We start from the raw sequence: 22,144 nt of genomic DNA on the forward strand, positions 1-22,144 counted from the left end.
CATCTGTTGACTCAACATCTGATGTTTCAGAGGATGTATCTTCTAAAGATTGAAATTTTGCAACCATGTCATCCTTTAGGTCTTGGATTTCCTGCATTAAAAATTGTTCCAAATTCTTAGACTGTTCATTGAGGTCTTCAATTTCCTCCACTAAAAATTGTTCCCAGTCCTCGGATTGTTCATTAAGGTCTTGGATTTTCTGCATTAAAGATTGTTTTAAATCTTTGGACTGTTCAGTTAAACGTGATTCCAAGATTTTCATACCATCCTCCCTAAAAACTCCAAAGGCATCTATTTTTCCTTCCGGAAAACACATTCGGTCCGCTAGATTGCCATTATTATCAGACATAGATTGAATTGACCCTCCTAATTTTGAAAATTCCTCCTGGCTAGATTCCATCTTAGCCATAAATGTAGTGGACATCGAATTGAATGTGTCTCGAAGGTTGTCCTGGTCAATTTTAACCAAATCCCCTTGTTCCTGAATTTTTGACTCTAACTTTTGAATTGACTCTGCTAATTTGGAAAGTTCCAGCTGGTTAGACTCATTCTTAGCCATAAATGCAGTAGACATTGAATTAACTGTGCCTCAAAGATTGTTCTGATCAAATTCCAAATTATCTGTTTTGGTAACTAAATCACCTTTTTCCTGAACTTTTGACTCTAATTTCTGAATCTTAAGCTCATGTTTCTTCCATGTTATTACATGTATTAATACACTAATCACAAGCATGGCACACATATACGTATGAAAAATATCATAATTGTCTTTTAATGCATAATCCAGCACATTGGTAACAAAATCTCTAAAATCCTGCAGTGTTAAATTACCTGCCATATTATAATTAGATGTTCTTACCATCAATTGGTGATTCCTAAATTGGAAAAAATCACCTCCTTTATTATCTCAAATTAAAATACCTGTAGTTACCATGCTTGGCCAGCAGATGGTGGAGACGTACTGCCAAACACTGCCTCTCCGTGGAAAATTGGATGCTGCCCAAGGAACCTGTGAAAACTTAATGAACAGATTTGGGAAGGCAGATTCGCCGCACAGCAGCGGAGTTCACAGTGGCTCTGGTAGCTGCTAAGGTGGTGGAAGGACCTGGGCAAGGGAATCAGGTGGGTAGCAGAGGGGGTGGGCACACAGATGGCCACAGACAGCAAAGGGCCAGGGTGCCGCGGCGGGGAACACGGTCCTCTTGGCAGCCTTGTGCACATGCTGTGGGTGAGCAGCAGTAGCTCCGGGCGCAGGGGAGGCCTTGGCTGAGGTGGCTGCATCGAACAGCACACGCAATGGGCAAACTGCAGCAGCTCCGGACGCAGTGGAGGCCGCAGCTGCGGCAGTGGCGGCGGAGGCTGCGGAGATCAGCACGCACAGCGGTGAGTCTTTTGCTGAGTCCCACCCCGGGATCCGGAGCAGGCAGCAGAAGATGTGAGAAATGGAATTCGGGAGAAATAGAAGCGCGCACGCACAATGCACCGGCAGGAGTGAGCACACTCAATGTAGGCAGGAGCAAGAGCGTGCAATGTAGCCGTGGCCTGGTGGCTGGAATGGCGATTAGCACTCACCTCAGGATGCCGACTCGGGCGGTTTCCCTGCCACTAAGGCGTGGGCTGTAATTCCAAATCACTTCTGGTACCAGATATAACGATATTCGATGCCATATAGGGAAAACAATATATTGACCAGAGAGAGAGAGAGAGGGAGAGAGTCGCACAGACCAGGAGTTAGAAGCGTGGCTGGCTTCCAGGAGAAAAGGGAAGCCCCTTTTCCTTTCACTTCCTTTTATCTCTGCCTTGACCCCACCCTGATGGGCAGATAGCTTTGTGGGGTTCACTCCTATAACTCTACATAATTTTCCCTCCTTGATGTTAACATGTTTTTTGCTATTGCCAGTTTTCTACCTTGTTATATCTACAATATATAGGAGAGAAAGTTTCACAACATAATTCCTAGTATTCTGGCTTTTAGTTTCTTTCCAGTCACTCTTCAGAGATGTTCCCTGCTGTCTAGATGCAGAAGCTGAGATGCAGATTTTTCCATTGGGGCCTGACCCCATGATCTTTTGTTCTCTACCTGTGTAGAGTCATAGATTTCTGCGATGGATTCCATTTGTTATGAAGGGAAGATTTTTTGTTCCGTGAATGGGTTCTACCTATACTCATCTGTGGTTATAATGATAAGATGTAGAATATAAGAAGGAATTGTGCTGGTCTAGCACCCTTGCTGGAGTGGATGCTTTTCTGTAATCCCTGAACTCAATACCCATAGGCAGTCAACAAGTTTCCCAGTTCCAGGAATGCTTTCCCTTCTGTTGAGTGGTCCTTCAGTCCTGTGTGACAAATGTTGGTTGCCACCAACACATGAGTGTCAATTCTACATTTTTTCTTGCCTTATCCAGCTGCTAATTGCCATTGCTTATCCTTGCTTCATCTGGTTAGGAACTGCTTTCTGTCCTCTCTTGGCATCCTAAATAGTATTTTCTCAAATCAGGGAAGTGAAATCACAGGGAAGAAACTTAGAATCACAGATTCATTTAGAATTGTCAGAGCGCTGTGTCCTAAATATGCAGTAACTTTAGCCATAGGGGACCAGCCTCAGTATCTGAGAAGCAACCAAGCTCAGAATAGAGAATTTATGGCGTTTTGACACTCATATTGACAACCCGACATCTCATTCCAAAGGAATTTTATCATTCCTGATACTACCAACTTGTCAGTTCTTGTGGGTATTTTATCAGTCCAAATGACTTAGCTTCTTTTATATCAATGTGTATTCACATGTATATGTACATGCCTACATTCATATGTATTGCATAATATTTTAGGAAAATATAAAATGTAAAAAATAAAATTTAAGGAAGAATACATGTTTCCTTGAGGTTTTGTCAAACATCTTTGTTCTTATTTCAATCCTATACCCCAGTTCCCCTGTTGTATTAAATTATCAACTTGGAAACTTAACTGTATGATTTGTTTTCATCTTTACACAACCTTTATCCTGCATTAACTCCACATTCTTAATTCCTGCAATGTACTTTACTGATGTCTTTTTACTCAATATTTTCCACTCAAATCAGTGGTTTTGGAGGTAGAATCTTCTGATGAGAATGTACCTGTGATGTTTTGGGGTGTCTTGTTCTGGGTTCCCTCACTCAATATGATATTTCTTGTTTCATTTCATTTACCTGCAAAGTTCAAGATTCCATTTTTTATTTGGCCTGTATCATTTGCCATAGTATATGTTGAACACAATTCATTATACATTCCTTAGTTGAACAGCATTAAAGGGCTGTACATTTGTAGCTATTGCAAATGGAGTAACAATGTACATGACCTAGAAAGTGTTTTTTGAATAGGAAGTCAATTCCTTTGGGCATGTGACAACTGGGTCATAGTTTTTCATATGGGAGGTTTACTGTCAGCCAATTGAGAATTATCCACATTGGTTTGCAGAGTTTTAGAATTTAGCAAAATCAATGAGAGTATTGAGTATTGCCTTTTCCCTTTACCCCCTCTAACTTTTCCTGTCTGTTGTCTTTTTGATCTTTGATCCTGTGCTTGGGTTAAGAAGAATTCTAAGCAGTAATTTGATTTGCATTTCACAAATGACTAGTGCAGACAGACATTTTCATGAGATGTTTCTGAGCAGCTTTTCCAGTCTGTCTCTCATTTTAAAACATACTCTCTTCAGGTACAAGGACTATTTTCAATGCAGTATTTGCTTTCTGACTCTGTGCTTTGAGCCCTTTATATATTCTGGACATTACTTCTGTCAGCTGTAGAGCTGGCAAAGATTCCATCGCATTCTCTGGGTTTGTTCTTTACTCTTTTATTTTTTATTTAATTTTACCATTTTTTCTTTTGTGATTCATACTCATTACTTCTCATCTTAATTTACATTTCCTTGTTTGACTTCACTGAACCTGTACTAGACTTTGCACATATGTTGGGTATCCTGGATGACTTGCTAACTTCTGTGTCTTTACTCTTTCATTCCTAACTGTGAGCCGTTGAATGATTTTTATTTTGGGAGTGACATTGCCTTCACTAAGGTACCCACTGCTGAGTCCTCAGAGTACCACAGACTTCCAAACTGATCTGTAGTCAGAAGAATAGGATAAATATACAGACCAGTATAGAAAAGAATTTAAAATTGAAAAATAATGTGGCTATCTATAGTGGACCACTTGTGTGGTGGATTTTTTATGATCTTGCCATGATGATCTAATAAGTGTGAGATAAGAGGAAACAGATTAAGAAGTGTGTGTGTGTGTGTGTGTGCATGTGTGTGTGTGTGTTTGAAACTGTTACAGAGCAATTTTATTTAATCAATATATGTTACTGGAGCTATGTAGGAAAGACCATCTATTTTAAGAAATAATAAAATAATGGTATAGTCCTGAATAAAATAGATATTCTCTGCTTTAAGATTCATGGAAATGGCTCATGACTTGCATAGAGTATATGGCATCTCTCAACCCTGCCAAAAGAACGTTTCTAACAATATAAGAAGTGTGAGATAAGAGTAAACAGACTAAGAATAGTGTTTGTATATGTGTGTGTGTGCATGAGTGTCTGTGCAAAATTGTTCATCATAGAGCATTTATCCAATAGCTGATGGATGCAGAAGCAGACACCCACAGCTACCACTGAGCCAGACTTCTGGAATCCAGTTTCCAGAGAGGTAGGAGTCATGAGCAAAGTGCTCAAGAACAGACTGGGGAAACCCAGAGAAAGAGCTGAACTGAACAAAGAGGAGCTCATGGACCCTAGACTGATAGCTGGGAAAACTGGCATAGGATCTAAACAGGACCCTTGAAAGTTGGTGTCAGTTAGGAGGTCTGGAAAATGTAAGGGGCCCTGGTAGTGGATCAGTGTTTATCCATAGTGCTCAAATGGACTTTGGATCCCATTTCAAATAGAGGGATAATCCCTCAGCCTAGACACAGGGGCCCTGCTTAAAATGATGTGACAAACTTTGATGATCAGTTATGTAGGACCTCACACTCCCTGTGGAGCAGAAATGGGATATCAGTGTGGGGCTTGGGAGGTTGGGAAAGAGAAGGAACAGGGATAGATTTGTAAAACAATATTACTTCTTATTTAAATTAAAAAAGAAAAAAACTGCAAAATAACTATTTTACTTAATCAATATATGTTATTGGTGATATATATGACAGACCACCTATTTTAACCAATAAGAAAATAATGCTAGAATCCTTAATAAAGTACGCAATATAGGGACATTCTCTGCTTTCAGATTCATGGAAATGGCTGATCACACACACATAGAGTCCATAACATCTCTCCACACTGCTCAAAGAACTTTTCCTAAGGATGCGAAACAATTGATATTAGTGGAAGGTTAATTAATTTCAATATTTGATCATGTAGAATAATGTTGTATTTTGTCTCTGATGGTCTTTGAAAGGCTGATCCATCTACCAGTGAGTAATAATGAGAGATTCAAATGGGATTAATAATTGATGAATGTATTTTTATGGTTCTTAATCTTTTCAAAATAAAAGGAAAAATCACTCACTACTTGTTCTCAACAACTATGCAGATATATTTTTTTGGCTTAGAACTTAGGCTTAGTACTCTCATAAGAAGGAAGCTTTAATGCATTAACTTAATGCGGCAAATCATTGGTATTGTTGCTAAAAAAAATTGCATCTCTCCACTGTTCAAATTTTCAAATGCCTATGTGATCATTTCAACCTAAGCTTCTCCACATTTCTCGTTTTTAATATTTTCAATTTATTTTTTGGCATTTCAATCCCAGTTCCCACTCTATACTCTCCTCAAGTTCTACACTCCTTCCTCCATTCTACCTCCCATCCACTTTCTCAGATAGGGGAATTCCTTCCCTATGATATCAACTAAGTCTGTCCCATTAATTAGCTGAGGCAGGATCCAGGAGACCCCACCATGTCTAGACTAAGAAAGGTGTCTCTCTATAGAGAATGGGCTCCTCAAAGACAGGTTATGCATTAGAGTAACATCTTGGTCCTACTGCCAGTGGCCTCATTCACTTCCCAAGCCAAACCACTGTCACCTGTATACAGGGGTCTAGTTCAGTCCTGTACCATTTCCACAGTTGTTTTCTAGAATAAATGATCTCTTACTAGTCCAAGTCATCTGATTCTGTATGTTTCCTCATCATGGTCTTGACTCCTTTGTTCATGTTATTACTTCTTCCTCATTTTGATTGTACTCCAGGAAGTTGGCCCAATGGTTAGATTGATATCTCTGCAACTTCTACCTCTTCCTGGAAGAGGGATCTAGCTTCTACTGGGTTGTGGATAATAGCCTGGTTATCCTTTGTTTTATGTTTGGTATTTACATATAAGTGGGTTCTTATTATATTTGTCTTTCTTGATATCATTTTGGATGGATTTTTCTAGTTCTGTTCATTTGCCTGAAATTTTTAAAATGTCATTTTTTTCATACTGCTGAGCAGTACTTAAATGTGTAAATGTACTACATTTTCTTTCTCCATTCTTCAGTTGAGGTTCATCTAGTTTGTTTCCAAATTCTGACTATTACAAATAGTGCTGCTACGAACATATTTGAGCAAGAGTCCTTATGGTGTGAGTGTGCCACTATTCAGTATATTCCCAAAGGTGGTATTGCATGATGTTGAGTTAGACTGATTCCTAATTTCCTCAGATACTACCACACTGATTTCCATACTGGCTATACAATTTACATTCCACCAGCAAGTGAGGAGTGTTCCCCGTTTTCCACATCCTCTCCAGAATAAGCAGTCACCACTGTTTTTGATCTTAGCCATTCTGATTGGGGTAAGAAGATATCTTAGAGTTCTGATTTGCATTTCCTTGATGACTAAGGATGTTGAACATTTCCTAAATGACTTACTGACATTTGAGATACTTTGGATTATAATTATCTGCTTAGATCTGTATCCCATTATTATTTGGATTATTTGGTCTTTTGATGTCTAGTTTCTTGTATTTTTTGAGGTCTGAGAAGAAGAGTTGTTGTGGGATTTTGATGCTTAATGCGTTGTATCATTAGTACAGTTTTGATTAATGCATCAAAACTGTAGGTTTCTTTTGGTAGGATTGCCATTTTTATGATGATAATCTTACCTATATATAAGCAAGTGAGATCATTTACTTGTTAATTAATTAGTGTTACCCCAAGATTTTTTTAAATTTTTGCTGTTTTTGCCTATGGGGAAGGGTGAAGATTCTCTGATTTCTTTCTCATCACATTTCTAGGGCTGCTCATTTTTTTGACATTAGTCTTGTATCCCACTATATTATTGAAGGAGTCTGTCAGCTGTAGGCATTCCCAGGTAGAACTTTTGGGGTCACTAATGTAAACTATCATATCAGCAAATAGTGAAAGCTTGACTTTTCCATTCCAAATTGTAGCCCCTTTTGTTATCTTTTTGCTCTAGCTAGGACTTCAAATACTACAATGAATAGATATGGAAAGAGTGGACAGCCTTATCTTGTTCCTGATATTAGTGGGATAGCTTTGAATTTCTCTCCATTTAATTTGATGGTGGCTCTTGGATTACCAAAAATTGCCTTCATTATGTTTATGTATGTTCCTTTTATCCCGGACCTCTTCAAGGCATTTATCATGAAGGAATGCTGGATTTCGTTATAGGCTTTTTCAGCATTTAATCAGATAATCCTGTGAGTTTCTTTTTTTCATTTTGTTTATGTGGTGGATTATGTTGACATTTTTCCATATGTTGAACTAACCCTGAATCTCTGTGATGAAGCCTACTTGCTCATGGTGAATGATATGTTTACGTGTTCTTGGATTCATTTTGCCAGATTTTATTGAGTAGTTTTGGATCCATGTTCCTTAGGGAGATTGGTATTTAGTTATTTCTTTGTTGCATCTTCATTAGGTTTGGGTATCATTGTTACTGTAGCCTCATAAAATAGTATGGCAATGTTCCTTCTGTTTGTAACATATGGAAGAATTTGAGGAGTGGTGGTATTAATTCTTCTTTGAAATTCTAGTAGAATTCTTTGTTAAAACCATCTGGTCATGGGTGCTTTTTGTTGGGAGTGTTTTGATGACCGTATCTATTTCTTTTGGAGTTATAGGTGTATTTAAGTTGTTTATCTGGTGTTGATTTAATTTTGGTATGTGATGCCTATCCAGAAAATAATCCATTTCCTCCGAATTTTCCAGTTTTCAGGAGTACAGATTTTTGTAGTATGACCTGAGCATTCTCTGAATTTCCTCAGTATCTATTCTTATAATCCCATATTCATTTCTGATTTTATTAATTTGGGTATATACTCTGCCTTTTGGCTAGTTTGGGTAAACATTTGTTCGTCTTTTTGATTTTCTCAAAGTACAAATGTCTCATTGACTTTTTGTAGTGTTTTCATTATTTCTATTTTATAGAATTCAGCCATCAATTTGTTTATATCCAGCCATTCAATACTCCTTCTGGGTGAGTTTCCCTCTTTTCATTCTAGAGTTTTCAGTTGTTCTGTTGATTTGTTAGTGTGGGATTTCTAGAGCTTCTTTGTGTGGGCATTTAGTGCTATGAGCATTCCTCTTTTTTAATTTTAAATATCTTGTTTTACATGTCAATCCCAGTTCCCTCTCCCTCCCCTCCTCCCGCACTCCCCTTCCCCCCCTCCCACCCTATTGCCAAATCCTTCCACATAGGGGATATCTAGAGTCTATCATTTCACTCTGGGTAGGGTCCAGGCACTCTCCTAAGAGTCCAGGCTGAGAGAGCATCCCTCTTTGTGCTATAGGCACACGATGACTGTTTGTATTCCAGGGATAGACACTGATCCACTGCTCAGGGCCCGATAGGTTGCCCAGGCCTTCTCGTTGACACTCACATTTGGGGGGGGTCCAGATCAGTCCCATGCTGGCCTCCCCACTGTCGGTCTGGGGTCCAAGAGCTCTCCCCTGTTCAGATCAGCTGTCTCTGCTGGTTTTGCCAGCCCAATCTTTGCCAATTTGCTTATCACTCCTCTCTCTCTGTCACTGGGTTCCTTGGGTTCACTTCAGTGATTAATTGTGTGTTTGCCTCTGCTTCCATCAGTCACAGGATGAAGGCTCCCGGATGGTTATAGACATCAAGTTCATTATCAGGAATGGGCATTCGAGGTGGTCTCTCCACTATTGCTTAGCTTGCCAATTGGTGTTATCCCTTTAGATCACTAGAGGTCACTCTGGTGCCTGATCTGCCTTCTATCCTATGATTCCCTCTTCCCCCTATTCTACCCCCACCCACTCAACTTCCTGTTCCCCCATGACCAACTCTCTTCCTCTTCACCCCCTCTCTTCTTCCCAGCTCCCACTTCCCCCCCACCCTTCGCCGTGTTCCCCATCCATTCAGAGGATCTTGTCTCAATCCTCTTCTCTTGGGTACTATGCATATATGCATATCTTTTAGGTTCTTTCCTGTTTCCCAGACTCTCTATCAGTGGAAGTGCAGACTGGCACTATCCTGATCCATGTCTAAAATCCATATATGAGTGAGTACATACCATGTTTGTCTTTTTGCGACTGGGTTACCTCACTCAGGATGGTTTCTTCCAGTGCTATCCATTTACCCTCGAATTTCAAGATTCCATTGTTTTTTTCTGTTGAGTAATACTCCATTGTGTAAATGTACCACATTTTCTCTATCCACTCTTCAGTTGAGGGGCATCTAGGTTGCTTCCAGGTTCTGGCTATTACAAATAATGCTGCTATGAACATAGTGGAGCAGATGCCCTTGTTGTATGAATTTGCCTCCTTTGGATATATGCCTAAGAGTGGAATTGCTGGGTCTAGTGGTAGATTAATTCCCATTTTCCTGAGGAATCTCCATACTGATTTCCAAAGTGGCTGTACGAATTGGCATTCCCACCAGCAGTGGAGGAGTGTTCCCCTCTCTCCACATCCTCTCCAGCATAAATTGTCTTCGGTGTTTTTGATTTTAGCCATTCTGACAGGAGTAAGATGGTATCTCAGAGTTGTTTTGATTTGCATTTCCCTGATGGCTAAGGAAGGTGAGTACTTTCTTAAGTGTCTCTTGGCCGTTTTAGCCTCCTCTATTAAGAATTCTCTATTTAGTTCTGCACCCCTTACCTTTTAATTGGATCCTTTTGTGTTTTGGAGACTTGTTTCTTGAGTTCTTTGTAAATTTTGGAGATTAGTCCTCTGTCAGATGTAGGGGTAGTGAATATCTTTTCCCATTCTGTGGCCTGCCTTTTTGTCTTTTTCACTGTGTCCTTTGCCTTACAGAAGCTTTTTAGTTTCAGAAGGTCCCATTTGTTAATTGTCGATCTCAGTGCCTGTGCCACTGGTGTTATGTTTAGGAAGTGGTCTTCTGTACCAACTCGTTGGTGAGTATCTCCCACTTTCTCTTCTGAAAGTTTCAGTGTGGCTGGATTTATGTTGAGATCTTTGATCCATTTGGACTTAAGTTTTGTACAAGGCGATAAACATGGATCTATCTGCAGTCTTCTGCATACCAGTACCCAGTTATGCCAGCACCATTTGTTGAAGATGCTTTCTTTTTTCCATTTTACATTTTTAGCTTCTTTGTCAAAAATCAAGTGTTCGCAGGTGTGTGAGTTAAAATTAGGGCTTTTGATTCGGTTCCATTGCTCTACCTGCCTATTTTTGTGCCAATACCAAGCTGTTTTCAGGACTATAGCTCTATAATAGAGCCTGAAGTCAGGTATGGTGATGCCTCCTGAAGTTCCTTTATTGTATAGGGTTGTTTTGGCTATCCTGGGCCTTTTGTTTTTCCATATAAAGTTGATTAATGTTCTTTCCAGGTCCTTGAAGAATTGTGATGGAATTTTGATAGGGATTGCATTGAATCTGTAGACTGCTTTTGGCAAGATTGCCATTTTTATTATGTTGATCCTACCAATCCAAGAGCATGGGAGATCTTTCCATTTTCTGGTATCTTCTTTGATTTCTTTCTTTAAGGACACAAAGTTCTTGATATACAGGCCTTTCACTTCCTTGGTTAACATTATCCCCTGCTATTTGATGCTGTTTTTGGCTATTTTAAAGGGTGATGTTTCTCTGATTTCTTTCTCAGTCACTTCATCATCTGTATATAATAGGGCCACTGGTTTTTTTGAGTTTACCTTGTATCCTGCCGCATTGCTGAAGGTGTTTATCAGCTCTAGGAGTAATCTTGCAGAGTTTTTTGGGTCACTTATGTAAACTATCATATCATCTGCAAAGAGTGAAAGTTTGACTTCTTCTTTTCCTATTTGTATCCCCTTTATCTCCTTTTGTTGTCTTATTGCTGTAGCTAGAACTTCAAGTACAATATTGAAGAGATATGGAGAGAGTGGACAGCCTTGTCTTGTTCCTGATTTTAGAGGAATTGCTTTGAGTTTCTCTCCATTTAGTTTGATGTTAGCTGTTGGTTTACTGTATATTGCTTTTATTATATTCAGGTAAATTCCTGTTATCCCTGATCTCTCTAGGACCTTTATCATGAATGGGTGCTGGATTTTGTCAAAGGATTTTTCAGCATCTAGTGAGATGATCATGTGGTTTTTCTTTTGCAGTTTGTTAATATGATGGATTACATTGATAGATTTTCTAATGTTGAACCGTCCCTGCATCCCTGGGATGAAGCCTACTTGATCATGGTGGATGATTTTTCTGATGTGTTCTTGAATCCGGTTTGCGAGTATTTTACTGAGTATTTTTGCATCGATATTCGTTAGGGAAATTGATCTATAGTTCTCTTTCTTAGTTGTGTCTTTGTGTGGCTTGTTTATCAAGGTAATTGTAGCCTCGTAGAAAGAGTTTGGCAGTGAGCCTCCTGCTTCTATTGTGTGGAATACTTTGAGGAGTATTGGAATTAGCTCTTCTTTGAATTTCTGGTAGAATTCTGCACTGAAGCCATCTGGGCCTGGGTTTTTTTTTTTGTTTGGGAGACTTTTGATGACTGCTTCTATTTCATTAGGGGTTATAGGTCTGTTTAGATTGTTTATCTGTTCTTGATTTAGTTTTGGCAAATGATATCTATCCAGGAATTTGTCCATTTCCTTTAAATTTTCAAATTTTGTGGAGTACAGATTTTCAAAGTGTGCCCTGATGATTCTCTGGATTTCCTCAGAGTCCGTTGTTATGTCCCCTTTTTCATCCCTGATTTTGTTAATTAGCATGCTCTCTCTCTGTCTTTTGGTTAGTTTGGACAGAGATTTATCTATTTTGTTGATTTTCTCAAAGAACCAACTCTTTGTTTCATTGATTCTTCTCAGTATTTTCCTGGCTTCTACTTGATTGATTTCGGCCCTCAATTTCATTATTTCCTGGTGTCTGCTCCTCCTGGGGGAGTTTGCTTCTTTTTGTTCTAGAGCATTCAGCTGTGCTATTAATTCTCTAGTATGACTGTTGTCCAGTTTTTTCATGTGGGCACTTAGTGCTATGAACTTCGCCCGTAGCACTGATTTCAAAGTGTCTCATAGTTTGGGTATGTTGTGTCTTCATTCTCGTTGAAATCGAGGAAGTCTTTAATTTCTTTTTTTATTTCTTCTTTGACCCAGGGATGGTGCAGTTGAGCATTATTCAATTTCCATTAGTTTGTAGGTTTTCTGCAATTTGTGTTATTGTTAAATTCTAATTTTAAAGCATGGTGGTCAAATAAGATGCATGGAGTTATTCCAATTTTTTTTGTAGCTGCTGAGGTTTGATATGTTGCCAAGTATGTGGTCGATTTTAGAGAAGGTTCCATGTGGTGCTGAGAAGAAGGTATATCCCTTTGTATTTGGGTGGAATGTTCTATAGATGTCTGTTAAACCCAGTTGGGTCATAACTTCTATTAGTTCTTTTGTTTCTTTGTTAAGTTTCTGTCTGGAGGTCCTGTCTAGCGGTGAGAGCAGACTGTTGAAGTCTCCTACTATTAGTGTGTGAGATTTTATGTGCATTTTGAGCTTTAGTAATGTTTCTTTCGCAAATGTAGGTGCCTTTGTATTTGGGGCGTAGATGTTTAAAATTGAGACTTCGTCTTGATGTATTTTTCCTTTGATGAATATGAAGTGTCCTTCTTCATCTCTTTTGATTGATTTTACTTTGAAGTCTAATTTGTTAGATATTAGGATTGCTGCACCCGCTTGTTTCTTGGGACCGTTTGATTGGAAGATCTTTTCCCAACCCTTTACTCTGAGATAACGTCTGTCTTTGATGTTGAAATGTGTTTCTTGTATGCAGCAGAAGGAAGGGTTCTGTCTTCGTATCCATTCTGCTAGTCTGTGTCTTTTTGTAGGTAAGTTGAGGCCGTTGACATTGAGGGATATTAATGACCATTGATTGATGATCCTTGTTTGTGCTTGATTTATTGTTTGTGAAGTTATTTTGTGTAGTTTCTCCTCCCTTTTTCTTATGGTGTTTTGTAAAGTGTGATTATATATTGCCTGTGTCTTTTTGAATGTAGTTATCTTCCTTGGATCTAGGTTTTCCTTCTAGCATTTTCTGTAGAGCTGGATTCATGGATACGTATTGTTTAAATCTGGCTTTGTCATGGAATATTTTGTTTTCTCCATCTATGGTAATTGAGAGCTTTGCTGGATATAGTAGCCTGGGTTGGCATCCTTGTTCCCTTAGCGTTTGTAGTACATCTGTCCAGGATCTTCTGGCTTTCATCGTTTCCATTGAGAAGTCAGGTGTAATTTGGATAGGTCTGCCTTTGCATGTTAATTGGCCTTTTTCTTTAGCTGCTCTTAATATTTTCTCTTTACTCTGTAGGTTTGATGTTTTGATTATTATATGGCGAGGTGACTTCTTTTTCTGGTCGAGCCTATTTGGTGTTCTCTAAGATTCTTGTATTTTCATAGGCATATCTTTCTTTAGGTTAGGGAAGTTTTCTTCTATGATTTTGTTGAATATGTTTTCTGTACCTTTGAGTTGTATTTCTTCGCCTTCTTCTATACCTATTATTCTCAGGTTTGGCTTCTTCACGGTGTCCCATATTTCCTGGATATTTTGTGTTAAGGATTTATTGGTTTTGAGATTTTCTTTGGTTGACGACTCTATATCCTCTAATGAGTCTTCAACACCTGAGATTCTCTCTTCTATCTCTTGTATTCTATTGGTGATACTTGCATCTGTAATTCCTGATTGTTTACCCAGCTTTTCTATTTCCAGCATCCCTTCATTCTGTGTTTTCTTTATCGTTTCTATTTCAGCTTTCAATCCTTCAACTGTTTGAGTTCTTTCCTTAATTTTTATGGTTGTTTTTTCTTGGTGCTCTTTAGATTCTTTGAGAGATTTGTGTATTTCTTGAATGTTTTCCCCCATTTCATGGATTTTTTGTTTATTTTTTCTTCTATTTCTTTAAGGGATTTCCTTGTTTCTTCTTTGAGGGTCTCCATCATCTTCATGAAATAATTTTTAAGGTCTGTCTCCTCTTCTTCGTCTATGTAGTGCTTTTCGGGTCTTGCTGTTGTTGGATCCCTAGATTCTGGTGGGGTCATGTTGGTGTTTCTATTGCTGAGTGAGCTCTTATTCTGTCTTCTTCCCATATCTTCTTCCAATGGGTGCTGGTGGGGTCTTTCCGTCTCCACTGGTCTCCTTCCTTCCTGCAGCTGAAGCTGGGGATGCTGACACGGAGTTTGGGGCCTGGAAGGGCTGATGTGTTTCCTGAAGCTGGACTCGCTGGAGTTGGGGTCTTTGAATTGCTGATGTCTTTGCTGTGTGGGCGGGTCTCCTGAAGCTGTACTCGCTGGGGTTGGGGTCTTGGAAGGACTGATGTCTTTCCTGTGTGGGCGGGTCTTCTGGATGCCAGGAGAGGCCCGGAAGATCAAGGGGATGGGTGTTGGGCAGGGGGTCCTTCTGGAGACCCAATCTCACCTGAAGCTGGACTCGCTGGGGTTTGGGGCTTCGAGCATTCCTCTTAACACTGCTTTCAGTGTGTCCCAATGTCTTGAGTTGTTGTGAGGTCATTTTCATTGAATTTCAGGAAGTCTTTAATTTCATTCATTATTTCTTCCTTCACCCAGTGTGATTCTGTTAAGCATTGTTCAATTCCGGTATATTTTTGGGCTTTCTGAAATTAGTGTTGCTGCTGAATTCTAACTTACACTGTGGTTTTCTGATAAGATACAAAAAATGGATACTGGCATAGCTGGATATTGACATGTAGAAGATTGCATAAAGATCCATGTCTATTGCCACACATAAAACTGAAATTCCTAAATCCATCCATACTGAACCTGTTAGAATTGAAAGTGGGAGGTACCCTTGAATGAATTTGTACAGGAGACCACTTCCTGAACATAACACCAGTAACACAAACACTGAGATCAAAAATTAATAAATGGGCCCTCCTGCGACTGCGTAATTTCTGTAAGACAATGTACACAGTCAGCAAGACAAAAAGTTAACCCACAGATTGGCAAATGATATTTACTAGCCCCACATCTAAGAGTGGGCTGATCTCCAAAATTTACAAAGAACTCAAGAAGCTCTTCTCCAAAACACCAAAGGACCCAATTAAAAAGTGGGAGATTCCACTAAATAGAGAATTCTTAACAGAGGAGACTAAAATGGCTGAAAGACACTTGGGAATGTGCTCAACATCCTTAGCCATTAAGGAAATGCAAATGAAAAGAACCCTGAGATATCATCTTACTCCTGTCTGGATGTCTAAAATCAAGAACACCAATGACAGCTTATGCTGGAGAGGATGTGGAGAAAGGAGAAAGGGGAACACTCGTTCATTGCTGGTGGGAGTGCAAACTTGTACAGCCACTTTGAAATCAGTATGGAGATTCCTCAGAAAAATGGGAATCAGTCTACCACACGACCTAGCAATTCCATTCTTAGGCATATACCAAAAAGATATCCATTGATGTAATAAGGATATCTGTTCCACTATGTTGATAGCAGCATTATTTGTAATAGCTATATCCTGGAAGCAACTTAGATGCCCCATAACTGAAGAGTGGATAGAGAAAATGTTGTACATACACACAGTGGAGTACAACTCAGCGGGGAAAAAAAACAAAGGAATCCTGAAATTTGCAGGCAATTGGAAAGCACTAGAAGAAACCATCCCAAGTGAAGCAACCCAGTCCCAAAAAGACAAACATAGTATGTACTCACTCATCTATGGATTTTAGACATGGATCAGGGGGGGTGTCAGCCCACATTCCCAGGGCCAATGAGTCTGAGAGACAGAGAGCTTCCCAAGAGATATGCATTATACCCCAGAGAAGCCTAAAGTGGTAAGATCTCCTGAGAAGATTGGGAACATGGGGGGAGATGAAAGGGAACCAGGAAAAAGAGAGTGCGATAAGAAGAGAGTAGAAGAAGACATGGGGGAGCAGGAAGGTTGAGTCGGGGTAAGAATAGAGGAAACCAGGATGAGAGATACCATAATAGTTGGAGTCATTATATCTTTGAGGTGAGAGCTGACACCAGGGAGATTTCCAGAGATCTACAAGGATAACACTGACTGGAAAACTAAGTAATAGTGGAGAGACTACATTAATAGCCCCTACCTAATGACAAAGTTGATGACTTCCTTATATGACATCCTAGAACCTCCATCCAGTGACTGATGGAAGCAGAGATAGATACTCACAGCTTAACTTTGAACTGACCTGCAGGAATCCAGTGACAGAGATCGAGGAGTGATGAGCAAAGATTTCAAGACCATGCTGGTAAAACCCACAAAGACAGCTAACTGGACAAGGGGGAACTCTTTAACCCCAGACTGATGACTAAGAGGCCAACAGGGGACTGATACAAACTCCGTGAATGCAGTGTCAGTGAAGAGGCCTCAGAAATCTATGGGGCCTTAGGTAGTAGATTAGTATTTACCATGGCATACAAATGAACTTAGGAGCCCATTAGGAGTGATGCTTTCTCAGACTGGACACATGGGGAAGGGCCTAGGTCCTGCCATGGATTAAATGACAGACTCTAGAGATCCCCCTTGGAGGGCCTCACCCTCCCTTGAGAAAGATGTGGGGATTGGGCTGGGAGTGAGGGAATGGGAGTGGGGCTGGGAGGGAGAAGGGGGGAGAGCTGGGATTGACATTTGAAGCATGTATGTTTCTAATTTAAATTAAAAAAGGAGAAAAGAAAAAAAACGGAGTCTTGAAATTAGCAGGAAAAGCTGGGTGTTGGTGGCACACGCCTTTAATCCCAGCACTTGGGAGGCAGAGGCAGGTGGATCTCTGTGAGTTCGAGGTCAGCCTGGTCTACCAAGCGAGTTCCAGGACAGCCTCCGACACAATACAGAGAAACCCTGTCTCGAAAAACCAAAAAAAAAAAAAAAAAAAGAAATTAGCAGGAAAATGGATAGAACTAGAAGAAACCATCCTGAGAGAGGGAACCCAGTCACACAAAGACAACCATGATATATACCCATTCATAAATGGATTTTTGACATAGAGCAAAGGATTTCTAGCCTACAATCTACACCTCCAGAGGAAACAAGGAGTACATTATGAGAGACATAAAGGGTCCCCTGTAGAAGGTGAAAGGGAATAGATCCCCTGAGCAAATTTGGACAATGGGGGAGAGGGGAAAGGGAATTAGAGATAAAGGAAAGGAAAAGAGGAGGGGGGAGGAGGACATGAGAGAGAAGGGAGATTGTGTCAGGAGAAGAATAGAGGAGACCAAGAAAAGAGAGACCTTAAGAGAGTCAACCATTATAATATTGAAGAGAAATTCAGCACTAGGGAAATGTCCAGAGAACTACAAGGATGACCCCAACTAAGAATCTAAGCAATAGTGCAGAAGCTACCTTAAATGCCCTTCTCCTATGATGAGATTGAAGACTACCTTATATGCCATCCTAGAGCCCTCATCCAGTCACTGATGGAGCAGAAGTAGAGATCCATAGCTAATCACTGAGCCAAATGCCTGGAATCCATTTGTATACAGGGAGGAGTGCTGACCAAACAGGTCAGGATGAGGCTAAGGTAACCCACAAAACAGCTGAACTGAACAAGGTGTGTTAAGAGAAGCTTTTTCCTTGCTAGCCGCTTTGGTTTATCCCCTGCCAGTCGCCTGGGCTCTGCCGCGCGAGCCTGTTTCGAGATCCGCATGAGTCCCAAATAAACACACAGGAGGCTATATTAATTATGAAGCTGTTGGCCTTGCTTGTCCATTACTGGCTAGCTCTGCCTTAAGTAATTACCCCATAATTGTTAATCTAAGTATGTTTCTTACCGGAGAATAGTTCCTGGCTTCCTACCCCCATGGCGTCACATGTCGACTCTCTTGTCTTTCTCCTTCCCAGAGTTCTCCTGGACTCCTAGTCCCTCCTATCTAGGTTTCCTATAGGCTCAACAGTACTTTATTGACAAATGCACAGGAATTCCCCCAACAAAGGTGAAAATCATGAACCCCAGACTGGCATCCCGACAATCACCATAGGACAGAACAAGCCCCCAAGACTGTGGGTGTCAGTTAGGAACCGTGCCCATCAATGGCACCAATAATAGTGGACCAATATTTATCCCTTGTTTATGAATGGACTTTGGGACCCCATTTCCAAAAGAGGGATAATCTCATACTAGTAATGTGGCAGAGAGCCTAGTCCTTGTATCAAATGATGTGACACAATTGATGATGCAGCATGGAAGGTCTCCCTGAAGAACAGAAGGGGCATGGGATGGGAGGTTGTTGGGGAGGCATGGGAGGAAGGGAGGGAGAGGATACTGGGATTGGCATGCAAAATAAGAGTGTTTCCAATTTAAATTTTAAAAATCTAGAAAGAAAGGAAAGGCTATTGACTTTTTTATATATCATTTTTTATTTTAATTTTAAATAGCTTGTTTTACATGTCAATCCCAGTTCCCTCTCCCTCCCCTCCTCCCGCACTCCCCTTCCCCCCACCCTCCCACCCTATTGCCAAATCCTTCCACTTAGGGGATATCTAGAGTCTGTCATTTTACTCTGGGTAGGGTCCAGGCACTCCCCTAAGAGTCCAGGCTGAGAGAGCATCCCTCTTTGTGCACACGAAGACAGTTTGTATACCAGGGATAGACACTGATCCACAGCTCAGGGCCCCATAGGTTGCCCAGGCCTTCTCGCTGACACTCACATTTGGGGGGTCCAGATCAGTCCCATGCTGGCCTCCCCACTGTCGGCCTGGGGTCCAAGAGCTCTCCCCTGTTCAGATCAGCTGTCTCTGCTGGTTTTGCCAGCCCAATCTTTGCCAATTTGCTTATCACTCCTCTCTCTCTGTCACTGGGTTCCTTGGGTTCACTTCAGTGATTAATTGTGTGTTTGCCTCTGCTTCCATCAGTCACAGGATGAAGGCTCCCGGATGGTTATAGACATCAAGTTCATTATCAGGAATGGGCATTCGAGGTGGTCTCTCCACTATTGCTTAGCTTGCCAATTGGTGTTATCCCTTTAGATCACTAGAGGTCACTCTGGTGCCTGATCTGCCTTCTATCCTATGATTCCCTCTTCCCCCTATTCTACCCCCACCCACTCAACTTCCTGTTCCCCCATGACCAACTCTCTTCCTCTTCACCCCCTCTCTTCTTCCCAGCTCCCACTTCCCCCCACCCTTCGCCGTGTTCCCCATCCATTCAGAGGATCTTGTCTCAATCCTCTTCTCTTGGGTACTATGCATATATGCATATCTTTTAGGTTCTTTCCTGTTTCCCAGACTCTCTATCAGTGGAAGTGCAGACTGGCACTATCCTGATCCATGTCTAAAATCCATATATGAGTGAGTACATACCATGTTTGTCTTTTTGCGACTGGGTTACCTCACTCAGGATGGTTTCTTCCAGTGCTATCCATTTACCCTCGAATTTCAAGATTCCATTGTTTCTTTCTGCTGAGTAATACTCCATTGTGTAGCTGATTCTTTCCTTGTAATGTTGCTGAAATTGTTGACCCTCATACATGTGTTCTGGTATAATTTTGGCATGTCTTAGTTATAATATGTCATTTTATAAATCAAGAGAATTTACAAGCATCTCTCCATAAGTGTGTTATTTTAATTTCCTTCACTTCCTTTATTGCTCACTGTAATGCCTCCAAAACAATATTGTAAAGGACTGGGAATAGTGGGGACCCTGTCTTCTTCAAGACTGTAGGGGGTTATTTTCAGGTTTTGTACATATAAGATTATGTAGCCAGCAGGTTTGCTAGAGAACGATTTTAATATTTTGAATTATGTTCCCTGCATTCCTACTCTCCCTGGGAGTTTTATCTTGGAAGCATGATGCATATTGTCACAAGCATTGTTCTTTATCTAATGAGTTTATCTTGTGTTTTGTTGACTTAACTACATTTTGTTACTTATTTTATTTATAGAATTCTATGTGTAGAACCAAGTCTATCACCGGAATGAAGCCACATTAATAATTGTTGATGATCTCCTTGATATGGGGATGTATTCAATAGTATTGTGTTCAGGATTTTCATCACTGTAATCACCAGTTATGTTTTTCTCTGTTTGTGTGCATGCACACACAAGCAAGGGGTAGAGACTATGTGTATGGATGTGTGTTCCATAATAGGGATTAAATAAATATTGTCTAATTATAATATATTTACAAGTGACCCTTCATATTCTATGTTTACAATAAAATGTTGAAAGTGTATGCATGAAATTCCTCCTTGAAGGACTTGTGGCAAGACTGATATTGCATTTTTCTTATTGTCTCCATTTATTTTGATAGAGGCTGAACCACTTTTTACTTCCACAATCAAGAACCAAGTACAGTCATTTCTCTGCATCCTCACTTGCCTGTGGTATCATTTCTTTAATGATGATCGTCATTCTTACAGAAATAAGACAAAATCTATACATACTTTTAATTCCTTTTACCTGATGGTTAAGGTTGTGTTTCACTTTCTGAGAATATGCTTTTAGTTTTATAATCTACATTTTGAAATGGAGTAATTTGTTTTCTTGATGTTTATTTTACTTGGGAAACAGGGAAATATGGATCCGTGTGCATTGTTAATTTACAAAACTTATATCCTGGGGAGGCGTCAGACTGTTATGAGAATGTATCTGCAAAAAATACTACATTCTGCAATTGCTTTGATGAAGGAAGTCTAACCTGGCCATAAGAAGAGTAGTACCAACTAAACTGATATTTAAATAATCTTTTTAGGATTGTTAATGAAGAAACTACCATTCAGAGTTCACTTAGAAAGTGTACTGGTAGATAAAAAGAATATTGGTATTTGGATATTTTTATGAAACCAAGCATGCTTTACCTTTTGTAACTTAGGATGTAAGTTCAAGTATTCACTTTTGAGTGACCTCTCAGATTGTGTATATATTAGTCATGAAGTAAATATGTGAATGGTGTGCTTTAGGACTTGCATGTCATGTAAACACTTAGCAGATTAGATAGCAACTTCTAATAATAAATGAAGGACCCATATGATTTTTATTTCTAAAACGTGACCACTTATATGTAATTGAATTCCAAAGAGCCAGCACTAAACTAATATACATATGAGAAACACTAATGGACACAGCTGAGTGATAAATATCATTCTCTGTCTGTCAACACACACACATTCATACATACATTCAAATAAATGTGTATACTTAAGCTGATGTTGGAAAAAAGTTAAGGGGCACATAAATAAAGTAGTTAGTTTTAAAATGAGGGTGTAAATGATGTAAATGTACACTGAATATACAAAATGAATGTAGCAACAGTGACTAATATCTTTTCTTTTTCCTTGATCCAAGCCCTCAAAGAAGATTGCATCTTTCTTTTCTTTTACCATAGCTATCTATATTTTAAGGAATAATTTTAATACATGCAGAAAAATGTAATATCTTCATGTATATGTGTAGGGCTTGGTGTCTATGGAATACCATTCTCATGAATTTATTCTTCAACTGTGAATGACTCATATGTACACCATCTGAACATATCCTGATTGATTTACATACTGAAATCATTTAACAAAAGATAATCTTGTCAGATGGACTTTTGAAAACAGAATTCAACCTCAATTTTCAATAATGTGGAACATGGAGGAAGAACCAAAGAATTTGTTATACAATTTCTTTCAGTGTGTTAGAACCATTCAACTGCAAATCTCAAGTTAAAACTGAAGGTAAATATGGAACACAACATAAACTTCACTTCTGCACTGTTCTTGCCCATGGCTATCCAGGAATGATGAAATTTCAATTACTACAATA

At 39.7% G+C, this 22,144-nt stretch overlaps 1 long non-coding RNA gene across 1 annotated transcript in view; it reads left to right on the top strand.

Annotated features, from left to right (window-relative positions):
• Window positions 1-948: 948 nt before the first annotated feature.
• LOC121139966 overlaps window positions 949-22,144 on the top strand; it is a 59,209-nt gene continuing 38,013 nt past the window's right edge. Inside the window, exon 1 of the long non-coding RNA XR_005876747.1 lies at window positions 949-1,383. This is a non-coding gene — a long non-coding RNA (uncharacterized LOC121139966). The remainder of the gene's footprint in view (window positions 1,384-22,144) is intronic.

This window comes from Mesocricetus auratus, unplaced genomic scaffold, assembly GCF_017639785.1.
Source record: "Mesocricetus auratus isolate SY011 unplaced genomic scaffold, BCM_Maur_2.0 Super-Scaffold_100003, whole genome shotgun sequence".
NCBI lineage: Eukaryota > Metazoa > Chordata > Mammalia > Rodentia > Cricetidae > Mesocricetus > Mesocricetus auratus.